Below are 11,603 nucleotides of genomic sequence, written 5' to 3'. Positions count from 1 at the left end.
AATATTTTATCATTGAGCTTAAGCCTTTTAAAACCAGGGGGAATGTTTCCTTTTCTTTTCTGGGCTTTACCGCTTCTTGACTTTTACCATACCATAATGTTCTCATGTGATTGTCATTCTTTCACACCTGTGTCAATAACCTAAATTATTATAAAGCAAATAATGTATTGATCTAGGACAGTGCTTGTCCTGGATCCTGGGTCTTCCCATATCGCTTCTTTCATTAACACCACATCTGTGTGTCAGACATACAGAATGAGAATATATAGCTAGAAGTAAATAGACTCATTTATTAGAGCAGTCAGGAATAGTAGTCATGAACTTATTATTCTTATTAGAATGGATAGATATTTGGGAATGCCATGTATTTCTACTGTTAATAGACCCCAAAGGAAGCTGGAAATAAATTGTTCATTAGGAGAAATGATATTTCATGTCACAGAGATTTTCCTTTGACCTATCCAAGCAGGTAAATTTAGATACTGAGAATAGTCACAGTGGGGTACATTGAAAAATTAACTTGTCAAACATCTATAATACAGAGATTGACAAATAAAACTTCTCCAAAGGACATTCTATACCTTTGACCTTTCTTTCACCTTTTAGGTAACTAACTTGATAATGGGGTTCTATTGTGTCATAAATTTGAGCTGTATTGCTGTAATCAGCCTGCCGTATGTTTCACTATCATTTCACTGCATTTAATATGCTATTGCTGATGTTTGCCTTTATAACTCTTTGAAATGACCTTTATGAAAGAAAATAGACTGGGCAGATGGGGAAGTGAGGACTTTTAAGTCACAAACTCAACACTACGTGTCTGAGAATAGAATTCCAGGGGCAGTTTTCTTTTTTCAGGATCTCTTGTGACGGTCTTCAGGGGACAAGCACATTATCCACAGAGCTATGCTGTGCTCCAAAGTGACTGATCCTGCACAGGCTAATTGAGATACTCAAAATCTGACACTCAGCCAACCTTGTCAGTTGATAGTTTTACCAAGTATCCATAAGTCTGGAAACTTAGATGATCTCTTTATGTGTTTATGCATTTACAGATTGAAGATGTCCTTCTATATATTTTATTATGTTTTCCAGACTTTATTTACTCTGTCTTCTCTTGGAGTTTTGCTGGGCTTTCTAAAAAGTTGTAGAGATGCAGGCTCTCCTTAAGGAAAATTAACTTTTTGGTACAATTACATTTTTAAGAGTTTCTATAGTGTTCATTGAATCCTAAATTTGCGCCATCTTTCTTGTGGGCAATTTGACAGTGTGTCCCAAAAGTCTTAGTGTTTTGCATCTCTGGTGAATTGGTAAGTCCATCTTTAGGAGTTCATCATAAAGACATAATCACAGATATGAATAAAGACACCAGTATATAAGTGTTTGTAAAAGTTCTGCTCATAAGAGGAAAAGGTATGAAACATGGGTTTTATTTAGCTGCAAGGCACAGAAAGTTCTATTATATAGTCTCAAGGTAGTCTATTCCAGGTTTGCTTCAGTGGCTCTGTGATCTCATAGAGGAACCACTCTCTTTCTAGCCTCCTTCTCTGCATCCTCATTTGATGGCATTTCCTAAGTTTCATTTCTCTAGGTCATAAAGTTATAGCCATAGATCCAGAAACATGGCTGGGAAAACAAAAACAAGAAGATGGTAAATGGAGTCCTCACATTCATCCTGGGGAGGGGTGGCATTCCTCTGAAATCCTGTCCTAGCTGACTTGCCCTTACCTCTCAATTGCCAAAAGTGGGTCACATGGCAAATTCTAGCTGCTGCAAGGAGTCTGGGAAAGTAGGTGCCTGGAAAAACAGAATTTTCATGATTGATTTGGAGTAGTTTTGAATAATTTCCTATGAGCTAAGCATAAAATCATGATTAAATTAGCAGGAAAAGGAGAGAGAATGGCTATTGGATGGGCACTAACAATATTTGACACCCATGTGTCCCATAATTAAATATAGATGCAAGCAAAGTTTTAAATGTTATAAAATATATTTAATGTCATGGAAGGTAATGGTTATATTAAAATATAGGTTTTATAATGTGCACTTTGGAAGATTACGTTAATAATGACAAAACCCTCCTGGACCCATTAGCAGGGAAAGAAAACATAAAGGCTTGGAATTAAAGTGATTATTATTATATTTTTATTAAAGTGAATTAAAGTGTCCAGTGATTATCTCTGGGTAGAGGGAATTGTTGAAAATCAGAGATGATAGTGCTAGTAGATTATATTTGATCAAGTGATACTGTATGCTTGTCCCATATGTCAGCCTTTCTTCTACCCAACTCCTCCAAGAAACAAACAAACAAAAAATCTTATTAGGCTGTGTGTCTGAAATCCCAGTAGGCTCGTGCCCTAGGATAGAGATGTAAAGGATCTCTTCTAAACTCACTGCTCAATGAGCCCCTCACTTCCTCCACTCCTAGACTGCATCTTGGGACCTCCCATATTCTGGCGGCAGAAAAGACGACAGGAGGGAACAGGTTGGGCCTCCTAGAAGGCCCGAATCCAATTATGACTTCAGCCTCTTGTGTGGAAGTGAGAAGAAAACCACACCCAGTTTCTAACCTTTTAAAATGCAGTGATTCTGGCACTAGGAAATACACCCTAAAATCAGCATTCCAGAATATAACCTATAATATTAATCCTCTGCTCTGGAAAGTGAGAAGGGAAGGGAAAAAAATGTTCCTTTCCTTGGCCCACAGGGTAATTTATATTTTATTTGAGTCTTGTAAATGTCCTACTATGAACATACTTTAATTCTGTAATAATAAAAAATATAGCATAAAACTTTTGATATAAGCTGCATATTTAATGAGATGTTATCTCTTTGTTTTGCACTCTGTGTTTCCTTGGTTATAAATTTTTGCTACAGTAAATAGGCAGTGGTAGATACAGATGTAATGATAGATTTTGCATCTGATACAAGAAACAAAAATCAATAAGATGTTTATAACAAAAAGGAATAGTATCAGGAAAATCAATAGCCTAAACAAAGTAAATTAAACATTATACACAAATTTCTTAGATTTGAGGTGAAGCTTAGAAGTAATCCACTTATGCCAATTTTTTTTACTTTCAAAAAGGAATTATCTCTACAACACCTCTGAGATAAGGTCATTTAAGTTCTACTTGGATGCTTTAAGTAACATACTATTCACTATTATTTAAATTAATATAACTTATATTGCCACGATTTATTCATTACCAGTCATTTACTCGTTGCGCTAAAAGCTTTCGTTTTAAGAACTAACCTTTTCTCCATCTCAAACTTGCAAATTCCTTCACAATGTGTGCCTGGAGAGATGGATGCAGAAAGACAATGTTCTTTCTAAAAGTTTTACATTATTTATTTTTACTCAAATGATAAAAATTTCTACCTATATTTCTAATAGAGTATGTAAGCTCTTATGTTGTCACTATGAGGTACAATTCTAGTTTTTCCTGCTGATTACCAGATAATTTTCATGATTTTCTTTTTATGAAGGAAAGAACTTTCTTTATATGTGTCTTGTAAGTTCTCTTTTTTTAAATTAACTTTCCTAATTCTCCAAGTTAATTTTTCGTCTTTGCGTTACTGTTTATTCTTCTTGATGACTTTAGCTTTTACTTTTCTGTTATATTACTGTGTAAGCTGTATCATTATACAGGCCAAAAGTGCTTTTATTTTTTGTCTTTGCATAGCATTTTTGAATTATTCACATAACCTTTGCTACAGAACTGGCTTTATTATGTTTCACCTACTCAAAATGTATGTGGAAGGTTCCATGTCTGATACAATTTTGTATCATCCCATGATGCTTAACAGAGACCCTTCTAATTGTCAGATTTGTCTCTACATAGGTGTATGTGAGAAGCAAACTATATCCTTAACCCACGCTGTAAATGTATGTATGTATGCTTGTATGTATTTGATTGATAATCACATATATAGTTCATGAGAAAAACTCTGTACTGAATCTAGTAAAATATAACTGTTTATTTTCTTGAACCTTTAAGAAGCCTCAATACAAGCAACACTTAGACCCCTGTGTGGTCTTTTTCATCAGCTAACTCTTGATGTAGTTAATAGTTCTCCGAAAACTAGGCTTCTTGCTCCTGCTGATAATTTCTTAGAGGTGTTGGAAAAAGCTTTGAACAAAAAAAGGCAAATATTTCATAAAAGACTGTTAAATGAAAGAGTGATTCCAAAACTATGGAAACAATAAGGAAGTTTGAATCACAGCCATAAACCAGAGCACAGGGTTGATCCTGCCAAACTAATTCTCTGTACATATTGTGCATTTGCTAGCTCTTTCATATAAATAGGATCGTTCTAGAATATGCCAAGAAGGATGCTAATCTGTTTTTTCCTATAATGGTGCATTTGTTCCTAAAAGACAAATGCAAAACTACTTGTCTTCATTTGTTGTGCATCATCACATAAATATAGACACCCTGTCTGGTTTTAATTAGTAATTCAGATAAGATAAAAATTAAGCCAGAAATGCTGCTGATTTGCCATTTATCATGAAGATTCTAAAAGTCACTCACGACTTCTCCTCATAGCTATATCATGTACTTTATTAGGTACCACACAGTCTTGGAAGAATGTAGTATATATCTGTTCAAATTAAAGATTTTACACTTGGCCTCTCTCCTTCCAGTAAATATTTAGAATTTCAAATGGCCACAAAATGTTAATTTGGTTAGATATATCTCCTTCCTTTGAAAGAAATCAGTGAGGAAATAAGATACCTAAATGAATATCATACAGCAAATGAGAAATACATAAAATTGGGAAGTGCACTAATGGCGTTGCTTATGTAATTGACCTAAAGGCAAAGTGTATAGGGCAGTACGTAGTTTGTGAGATCACTGTCACACCTGACTTAAACCCCAGGTCTGTCACTTCCTAGGTGTGTGACCCCAGGCAATTTATTTAGCCTCTGCTTCATTCTCCTTGTCTGTAAGATTGGAATAATACCTTGCAGTATTGCAATGAGAATGAAAAAGGAAAATGTAAACAAAGCATGTGTACATGCTTGGCATGTATATTTTTATCATTATTGTTACTTTCAAATGTGGTCTCTCTCCTAAATTGACTTCCTGTCTTCACTTTTGTCTCTGTATACTCCGTTCTCCATGCAGCATTAATAACCACTAAAAACCTTAATCCTACCAAATTACTTTATTGCTTAAAATGTGCCCATGGATGCATACTTTAGAAAGAGTACAGTCATTACCTTGCCTATGAGGTACTAAATGATCAGGTTTCTGTTTAGTTCACTTCTTCCCTTATGCCTTCTGCTCCAAGCACAGTAGTTTTTCTGTATCTTCTTTGTTTTTCTGTTTTTTAGTTTTTTTGTTGTTGTTTGTTTTGACACGGAGTCTTGCTCTGTCGCCAGGCTGGAGTGCAGTGACATGATCTCAGCTCACTACAACCTCCGCCTCCCAGGTTCAAGTGATTCTCCTGCCTCAGCCTCACAAGTAGCTGGTACTACAGGCGCATGCCACCATGCCCAACTAAGTTTTGTATTTTTAGTAGAGACAAGGCTTCGCACAGTGGTTCGTGCCTGTAATCCCAGCACTTTGGGAGGCCGAGGCTGGTGAATCACGAGGTCAAGGGATCAAGATCATCCTGGCCAACATGGTGAAACCCCGTCTCTAATACAAAACACATATTCCTTTGTCTCCTTGGGATGCTTATCCTCTGATTCTTCCCATGGCTTGATTCTTCATTTCATTCAAGTATCTGTTCAAATATCATATTTTCAGAGAATTCTTTCCTGGATGTGCCTATATAAAATAGTCTCTCCTCCACCCCATGTAATTATCTGCACCCTTAACCCTTTTACTTCTTCATAGTGTGACCATTACCCGATTTTATAGCATAAATTCATTTGTTATTTATTAATCTGTTCCTCCAGAATTCATGCTCCATGAAGGCAGGTATTTTTTCTTTTGTTCCCAGCTATATTCCTGACAGTTGAGTGGTCCCTGGAATGTATGAGACAGTCAACAAACATTTATTAAAAGAATCAATGAGCAAATTAATGAATGAATTGTCTTTGGTTAACTAGTTTGGTAAACATATGGGGTTACTATAATTAAGATAGTTTTCTGAGGATATCTTCCTAAAGTCTATTAGTCTCCTATCAGCAGTCCCCCAGCATTGCGATTGATTTTGCTGTAATTAATTGACAAATGTATTATCATTTATCATTTGAGATTGTAGATGTAGACAACGTAAGAGGGAGCAAAGATGTGCTAGGAAATGTTAAGATGAAAAAAGGAAGTGCAAATAATGTTAGATTAGGTTAAATTTAAAACAAAGGCATAAATAAGACAGAAGATGTAGAATAATAAAATATATGGCCTATTCAGAATACCTAAGAGAAATGATCACTTATATACCAAATAACAGTATGTTTAAAAAACAAAAACAAAAAGTGAGACTCCAACACATTTATTAGTATAAATTGTAATTTTAACATGTCATTTTCAGGATTTGATATACAAGTAGACAAAAAATAATTAACATAGGGTGGGCTATATTAATCCAATTAACCAAGTGGGATCTTTCAAAACTCCTATATTAATCATCTAGCTTAAATCAATTTCAAAGGCAGTAGAAGAGGCAATGTCAAGTTGGCGAATACAGTAGGGAGGAATCCAACAGCCAACTCTTTCAAACCAGTGAATATGGTCATCTCAAGCATCATCTCAAGCCGCTTGGCCTCCAAGTCATCCTGGAAGAAAAGAACTGGAATCTTCATAGATACATTTTAAAATGTCATTGTCTTAGTCTGTTTGGGCTGCTCTAACAAAATACCATAAACTGGGTGACTCATAAATAACAGAAATTTATTTCCTCAGTTCTGAAGGCTGGGAAATCATAGGTCAAGGCAGATTCAGTGTCTGGGTGAGGGCCTGCTTCCCGGTTCATAGATGGCCCCTTCTTGCTGTGTCCTCTCATGGTGAGGGGTCTTCCTCAAGTATCCTTTATAATATCACTAATCCCGTGGGTGAGGGAGGAGCTTTTATGTCCTAATCACCTTCCAAATATCTCACCTCCTAATATCATCACCTTAGGGTTGGGATTTCAACATATGAATTTTGATGGGACACAAGCATTGCAATCATAGCAGTCATCCTCATATAAACTTTCAAAGAAATAAAGACCATTAGGATGCAATATGAACAGAGGGATTGCTTCTGCAGGGAAGAAAAGGGAGTTCTCAAATGGTACCATTAAGCATAAGAGAGATTCAGGTAGGAAGTATTCAAATTCTACCTTTGGAGACAGTTGAATGAGAAGTGGGGCGATAGTGCTGAGAATATTTATTAACCTGAATTTTGATGCTGGGCTGTTCCCATCAGACAGTAGCAGATAGTAAATATGAGTAGCAATTACTGACCCTGATAAAAGGCATATGTATTGGAAAGAAAAAAATGTAACTATCCCTATGCACAGATTCCATGATGATCTAAGTGGAAATATCCATGTAATCTACAAAAAAGTTCCTAAAACTAATAAATGACCTTAAGTAGATTACAAGATACAAGATCAACACACAAATACCAATCATATTTCTATGTACTAGCAATGAACAATTAGAGACTGAAATTTTTTAAAAAATCATGTATAATACCTCCGAAAATTGAAATACATAGGTATAAATCTAACGAATCTACCAGTTCTCTAGACATAATACTATAAAATGCTGAGGAAAGAAATTTTTAAAAATCTAAGTAAATAGGAAGGCATGTCATGCCTTTGATTGAAATACTCAAAATAGTTAAGACATTAATTTTTGCCATACTAACTGACAGATTTGACAAAATCCCAACAGGAATTTGTATTGATATATACCATATAAGATGGTTGTAAAGTTAATAGAGCAAGGTAAAGAAATTAGAAAACTGAGACAGTTTTGTTAGATGAGTCACACTAATCATCTGAAGACTGAAAAATGGTAAGACAATTTGATACTGGTGAAGGAGTAGACACATATCAATGAAACGTATCTGTTCTAATGAGCATGGTGTTCATAAGCAGATACTCACAAATGTGATCAGATTTCTTTTCACATAAAATTTACCACTTTAATGATTTTAAAGTCTACAATTCAGAAGAATTTCATTTGGCAATTGATTTTTTTTTATAAAGGTGCAAAGGGAATACTGTGGAAAATAGATGGTCTTTTCAACAAGCAATGTTGGAATAATTTGAAATTAATATGCGACAATCTTGATTCAAATCTAATCCCTATACAAAAGGAAAAAGTCAAAACTGATCATAGAACTGAGTGTAAAATATAAAACTATAATAAAATTTGAAAGCAAAATATAGGAGAAATCCCATCACTAGGATTTAGGACAAGAGTTCTCAGACTTGATAATCAAAAGCAGAGTCTATGAAATTTAAAAAGGTAACAAATCGGGTTTCATTACAATTAAAATTTTTGCTCTGTGAAATATACTGATGAGCGACTAGAAAGAAAACCTTCAGACTGAGGAAAACATTTGCAAGACATATCCAACAAAACATTTGTATCTAGAATATATTAAGAATACATAAAAAACTCTCAAATCTCAACAGTAAGAAACAACTCAATTTAAAAATAGACAAACGGCTTGAAAAGACACTTCATCCAAGAGTATACACAGATGGCAAATAAGAACATTAAAAGTAGTACATACTAACTAGAAACATATAAGAAAAGGAAATTCTTACACAGTCAATTTGGCACATTATAAAGTCATCTCAAAAGATAAATGCTTAAGAGGATAGATACCCCATTTTCAATGATATAATTATTATGCATTGCATGCATATATCAAAACATGTGCTCCAGAAATATATATGCCTACTGTGTACCCACAAAAATTCCAAATAAAATTTTTTAAAGGCCACCACAATCGATAAAGTAGTAATCTATTGTTTGTATATGAGACAATTTACTCTTTAGCCAGTCAATAGATGTTAGGGATCTTTTCAATTTTGGACTGTTATGAATAAAATAGCCTTGGACGTATTTGTACAAGTATTTTAGCAGAACTGTTTTAATTGCTATTGGAAAAATATCTAGGAGTGGGATTCCTGGGTCATATGGTAAATGTATATTTTACTTCACAAAATCAACCAAAATATTTTGCAAAGTAACCGTACCATTTTGCATTTCCAGAAACAGTTCCACATTCCTGCCAATACTAGGCGTTGCCAGGCTTCTTGATCACAGCCATTTTAGTCTGTACATATTCTAGTTTTAATTTCCTTTTCCCTGATAGTTAATGATGTTAGTTATCTTTGCATGTACTTATTTGCTATCTGAACTTCTTTGTTGAGGGTATGTTCAAAAATTTTGCCCACTTGAATTGGATTAGTAGCTTTTTAGTATTGAGTTGCAGGATTTCTTTACATTTTAGGATTATTTTAAAAATTCTTATTTTATAATAGTTTTAGATTCATAGAAAATTTGCAGAGATAGCAAGAGAGTTCCCATATATCTCACACCCAGTTTCTGCTATTATAAACATCTTACTTTAGTGTATTTGTCACAATCAATAAGCTGATAATGATATTAACTAAAGTGTATATTTCCTTAGCTTTTACTTTATGCCTTTTATCTATTTCAGGATCCAACTGAAGTTTCTACAGTACACTTTGTCATTATTTGTCTTCTTAGGGTCCCCTTGACTGTGGTAGTTTCTTAGACTTCCCTTGTTTTTGATGACTTCAACAGTTTTGAGGAGTGCTGATTAGGTATTTTCCAGTGTCCCTCAATTGGGATTTGTCTGATGTTTATATTGTGATTAGAATGGGGTTATAGATTCATCTGAGAATGTCTTTATTTTCCTCTTGAATCCTGAAGGATATTTCCCTGGACATAATTGTGGATTTCTTTGAGTTTACCCTATTTGAGGTTAGTTCAGGTTCTTGGATCTGTAGATTTGTGTCTTTTGTGAAACTTGGAAAGTTTTTAGTCATATTTCTTTTAGTACTTTTTCAGTTCAAATCTCTCTTCTTCTAGAACTACGATGATACAAATATTAGCTCTGTTATTATGGTTCCAAAGGTCCCTGAGACTCTGTTTTTTTTTTTTTGTTGTTGTTGTTGTTTTTTGTAGGTACATAATAGGTATACATATTTATGGAGTATATGAGATATTTTGATACAGGCATGCAATGTGTAATAATCACATCAATGTAAATAGGATGTCTATGACATCAAGCATTTATCATTTCTTGTGTAACAAACATTCCAATTATACTCTCTGGTTATTTTAAAATGTATAGTAAATTATTGTTAACTATAATCACCCAGTTGTGCTATCAAATAGTAGGTCTTATTCATTCTATCCTACTATATTTTTGTACCCATTAATGATACCCACTTCCCACCCCCCACCCCCCAGATACCCTTTCCAGCCTCTGGTAACCATAATTCTACTCTCTATCTACATGATTTCAATTGTTTTAATTTTTTAGGTCTCACAAATATGTGAGAACATGCAAAGTTTGTCTTTCTGTATCTGACTTACTTCACTTAATGTCTTTCAGTTCCTTTCATGCTATTGGAAATGACAGGATCTCATTCATTTTTTTGGCTGAATAGTGTGTGTATATGTGTGTGTGTGTGTGTATATATATATATGGTATCATTGTATATATGTACTTTTTTTTAACTTTTAAGTTCATGGGTATAAGTGCAGGTTTGTTACATAGGTAAACTTGTGTTATGGGGGTATGTTGTACAGATTATTTTAACACCCAGGTGTTAAGCCTAGTACCCATTAGTTATTTTTCCTGATCCTCTCCCTCCTCCCACCTGCCACCCTCCACCCTCCAAAAGGTCCCAGTGTATGTTTTTCCCCTTTATGGGCCCAAATGTTCTCATCATTTAGCTCCCACTTATAAGTGAAGAACATGGGGTGTTTGGTTTTCTGTTCCTGTTTTAGTTTGCTAAGGATAATGGCCTCCAGCTCCATCCATGTTCCTACAAAGGACATGATCTCATTCTTTTTATGACTGCATAGTATTCCATGGTGTTATATGTACCACATTTTCTTTATCCAGTCTATCACTGATGGGCATTTAGGTTGATCCCATATCTTTGCTATTGTGAACAGTGCTATATTTATCCGTTGATGAACACTTAGGTTGATTCCAAATCTTGACTATTGTAAACAGTGCTGCAACAAACATTAAAGTGTAGATATGGTCCAATGCACTGATTTTCTTTCTTTTGGGTATAAACCCATCAGTGGGATTTCTGGATCATACAATAGCTCTCTTAGTTTTTTGAGAAACCTCCAAACTGTTCTCCATAGTGGTTGTACTAATTATATTCCCACCTACAGTGTACTAGGGTTCCTTTTCCCCACATGTTCACCAGGATTTGTTATTGCCAGTCTTTTGGATAAAAGTTATTTAAACCGAGGTGAGATAATATATCATTGTAGCTTTGATTTGCATTTCTCCGATCAGTGATGTTGAGCACCTTTTCATAAACCAGTTTGCCATTTGTATGTTGTATTTTGAGAAATGTCTATTCAGATATTTTGCCATTTTTAAATTGGATTGTCAGGAATTTTTATTTTAAGTTTGAGCTCCTTA

This window comes from Mandrillus leucophaeus, unplaced genomic scaffold, assembly GCF_000951045.1.
Source record: "Mandrillus leucophaeus isolate KB7577 unplaced genomic scaffold, Mleu.le_1.0 Scaffold192, whole genome shotgun sequence".
Taxonomy (NCBI): domain Eukaryota; kingdom Metazoa; phylum Chordata; class Mammalia; order Primates; family Cercopithecidae; genus Mandrillus; species Mandrillus leucophaeus.
This window is presented reverse-complemented; position numbering follows the sequence as displayed.